The sequence below is a fragment of the Balaenoptera acutorostrata genome, chromosome 8 (assembly GCF_949987535.1).
Source record: "Balaenoptera acutorostrata chromosome 8, mBalAcu1.1, whole genome shotgun sequence".
Taxonomy (NCBI): domain Eukaryota; kingdom Metazoa; phylum Chordata; class Mammalia; order Artiodactyla; family Balaenopteridae; genus Balaenoptera; species Balaenoptera acutorostrata.
Window position 1 is genome coordinate 62,279,102 of NC_080071.1, and position 3,524 is coordinate 62,282,625.

Below are 3,524 nucleotides of genomic sequence, written 5' to 3' on the forward strand. Positions count from 1 at the left end.
GATTTTTATGAAGTTTTCATCACTTAGGCATGATTAATTTTTAACTCAATCTCCTTCCCTTCTCTCCTCCCCGGAGAATAGGGAGTGAAGCTAAAAGTTCCAAACTTCTAATAATGGCTTGATCTTTCTGTGGCCAGCTCCCATCCTAAAGCTCTCCAGGAGCCCACCAAGAGTCCCTTCGTTAGGACAAAAAAAAAATATTCCCGTCACACAGGAAATTCCAAGGGATTTAGGAGCTCTGTGTCAGGAACTGGGGTCAAAACCCAACTATTAAAACAAAAGATACTCCTAGCATCTTTATTGATTAGGGAATTTCACAGGTTTTAGGAGCTCTTGCTAGGAGCCAAGGATGAAGACCAAAATACATATTTCTTAATATATCACAAAAAAGAGTTTTTTTCTTTTTCTTTTTGTTTTTTAAGGCTCTTACCCTTAGGCTTAATTCCTATTATGTTTCAAACAGCCTATAGAATTTGGTCATGTGTATTATATTTTTCTCTGATGAGCCATGTATTATAGGTGGGACTTCAGTATACGTGTTGATTTATTAAGGTCATTTGTTTCATCACAGAGCATCTGTCCTTGACTTTCAAGAACACGTGTGGATTTAAGGAATCTGGAATTTCTCCAGAAAAATACAGGTGGGTTTTTATGAAACACAGCTTGATTAAGTCTGCCCAGTGTCCTCTTGGGCCACTACCCCCTTTCCTCTCCACCCCCTGGTCACTCAGGCTCTAATAAGACATAGTGTTAAATGACTTGTACCAGAAAGGTAATGTACATTCCCTATCCTTTTGTCCTGAAGGAATTTACAATCCTAGAGAGGGTTGACAGTAGGGAGGCAGTCTAGTGCTGTGATTATGGCTTGGTAGTTCAAGTTAGAAAGGTGTACGTTCTAATCCTGGCTCCACTGCTTCCTGAGACTTCTTAACCTTCTCTCGGGATCAGTCTTCTTATCTGTAAAATAGGGATAATAATAGCATGTTTCTTACAGGTTGTGTGAGTATTCAATGAGATCAGGCATGTAAAGTGTTTGGTTCATAACTGTTATTATTATAGGAAATGTAGGAGGGTCTCAGTACTCCATGCATTGATGGATTTAAGGTCCCTTATTTCATCTCTATCACTTCTACTTCTTAGTATAAGTGAATGCCATTGAATTTCAAGAGCAAATGTGAAAGGACTCTAATGAAATGATTTGTTTCTTTAGTGTGCAAAAAAAGGAAGGCAAAGGCCAAAGTTTGTGTTTCTTTTTATTCTAAAGAGTGAAAACCAAATACGGTTAGTCAATTAATAAAATCAAGTATACTTAATTATTGTTTGTGGGTTTGTGTAAATCAAGTAACCTCTCTGGTCTTCAGCATCCTCCTTTGCAAAATAAAGGAGCTGGACCAGATAATTGCACTCCTTCTTTCCAGCTAATGTTGATTCAATTAAGCATTACCATATGCATATTATTAACTACATGCTACATGCTTGAAGCATATTTCTTTTATATGCTTCACAGCAGCTATTAATTTGCTCCTTAACCTTTTGTTATCAATCAGAGGAAATTTGGGGGAGTCTTTGTTTCTACTGTACATATTCTTCATCTCAATGATGAATTTCAGAGTCTCTTGTTCTAGATCTGGGTGGTCTGGGGACTCCTGAATAAGGGTAACCTTTTAGAGAAGGGCACACTGCTTTCTATAAATTGTCCTTAGAAAGACATCAGGCCCTGGGTAAGATATAACTTCCCCTATATCTTAGAGAGTCAGAGCTAGGAATACTGGGTCAAATTCTAGAAGTGAATCTTCTCTCGGACTGGAGACATGACTTCATCATTTACCTTTAGTTCAGAAGTCTAAGTGAACCATAGCCAAGGACAAATTGCTCCAAAGGGCAGAAAGGTATATTGGTATGGGTGGGGGTCACAAAGACTGTGTTTGTGAGAACATTGAAATATGGACAAAGAGGGTCTATTAGGAGGGGAAATACTTTTGATCCGTCATTTATCAGACAAATAGGGAGGGACATGAAGCCTTCTTTCACTTCAGCTAAATCATGATAGATGTTCAATGTAGCATTTGAAAACAGCAAAAATTTGGTGACAACACCAGGGGATTGTTAGACAACTTATGAGGTGATTATAGGATGAAATATTATGCATCAATTTCAAATGATGTTTATAAAGAATACTTACAGGTCATGGAAAAATATTCAAGATATAACAGATAATAGTATAGATCTGTTGAAAATGATACATAAAACCTCATATTAAATACATAAAAATCTTAATAGGAAAACACATGGAAGGTAATGGACCAGAATGTTAACAGTGTTTATATCAGAGCAATAAGATCATGGGTAAGTTTTGTTTTATTGATTATTTTTGACATTTAAAAAAGTAAAATGTATCTTTTTTCTAAATTTTCTATATGTAATATGTCCTACTTTTATAGTCAGAATAAAAATCAATACAAATTGTGTTTTTTAAAAAAAAACCACATACACAAACCCCAAACTAGGGTAATCATATAAAGCTTAGGTTTTTCAGGAAAGCAGAAAAAAGTTACTGGAAAGTTTTTGAGAAAGCCATCGAGTACAAGATCCTGACCCAGGTGCCAGAAGAGGAGAGTGGAGCTGGCCACGCCAGGGGGATGACCCTAAATGCAGAAGTCTTGGCCAGAGGGCAAGGTCACCAGCCTCGGGGAGGCTGATACGGAGCCTCCTTTCACGCCTGTCACTTAGCCTTGAATGCTTCCTTGAGGGACATGGATACCGTGAGGTACCGATGGGCTTTTGCTTACCTTACTGTCCTCCTAAGGACATGTGATACTTTTGACTCTCCCTTTGCTTAGGGGACCTCCTCCAGATAGTAGGCGGGGTGCTTGCAAATGTGTTTCTCAAAGTTCCTAGAAGTGAGATGGGAAAGGCTTGGCATAAACTAAGCAGTGTGTGTGCTAAATGCTCCATGGGGCCGCTTACATCCAACACAAACGTTCAATTCCTAATATTCATAACTCTTTTCAACACTGATAAATATTTCTCAAATCTCAATATAATTCTTATTGGTGCCTTTTGGACACAGTCTATCTCCATCCTATGAAAATCTCTCCCCTTTTAGAACACCTTGTTTTTCTACCCTTACATTCCTGCTGGATTTCAAGCACCCGTTTTTCACAGCCCTGACACCCGTCCACTGAGAATGATTTCCATGAGCCCATCATAGAGTGACTGACATTGTCTTTCAGTGACAAGAAAAGACTTGCCTTTAAAAGAAGAGGAAAAGTCAAAAGTCATCAAAACAATGCCATATCCTGTGTGAAATGTTGCAGTCACAAAAGTTTGAGGTTTGAGTCCCTTGATCATGTGCCCCGAGGGAAGTAAGTGGTTTGAGTGCCTTAATCATGTGCCCTGAGAGAAGTAAGTCGGTGGTGGTGGCTGCGGATGACGAGTCAGGTTGCTCAGGTGCGTCTCCAGCTCACCTCACACTTGGGCTTCTCAGGGAGGAGGGGCGGGAGCCCTGGCCCACCGTTAGCACG